Genomic DNA, 465 nt, shown 5'->3' on the forward strand with positions numbered 1-465 from the left:
GGATGGAAAAGATGATGTGGACACTTTTGACAACGCCACAAACCGAAATGGTTGATCGCATAAGTCTCACGGAATAGCACTGCTTCGTTTCGATCGAAGGACCTTTGGATTATGAGCCCAACACTCTCCCACTAAGCTACAGTGCTGTTATTCATTTGATTCTGGTCTGGGGGGTTGGACGGGGTACGGAGTGGTTAACTGGAGTGATGTGCTGAGACGTGGTGCTGTCGGACCCTATCTGACAGTCAGGAGCACCAAGCGTCCCATTGCTCTCCACTAGCGCGCAAACGGGTCCTAACGCTAGAACACAAACGGTCTATTCATTTGGTGCGGTCGCCAGGTTCAAGCCCTCTGCCCACCTCCAGGCCGTCATCGGCACAACGCCGACCCAGGGGGCTCAACCACTTTTCGATCCTTGATGGAGGTTGTGCTGGAGAATCTTACGGCCACCCGGATTCTCCACCC

At 53.8% G+C, this 465-nt stretch overlaps 1 non-coding gene across 1 annotated transcript; it reads right to left on the reverse strand.

Annotated features, from left to right (window-relative positions):
• Window positions 1–74: 74 nt before the first annotated feature.
• GNI_210400 lies at window positions 75–146 on the reverse strand. The gene has a single exon. It is a non-coding gene; the product is annotated as a tRNA-Met (tRNA).
• Between the last annotated feature and the right edge of the window lie 319 nt (window positions 147–465).

The sequence above is a fragment of the Gregarina niphandrodes genome (genome assembly GCF_000223845.1).
Source record: "Gregarina niphandrodes unplaced genomic scaffold scaffold00137, whole genome shotgun sequence".
Lineage (NCBI taxonomy): Eukaryota > Apicomplexa > Conoidasida > Eugregarinorida > Gregarinidae > Gregarina > Gregarina niphandrodes.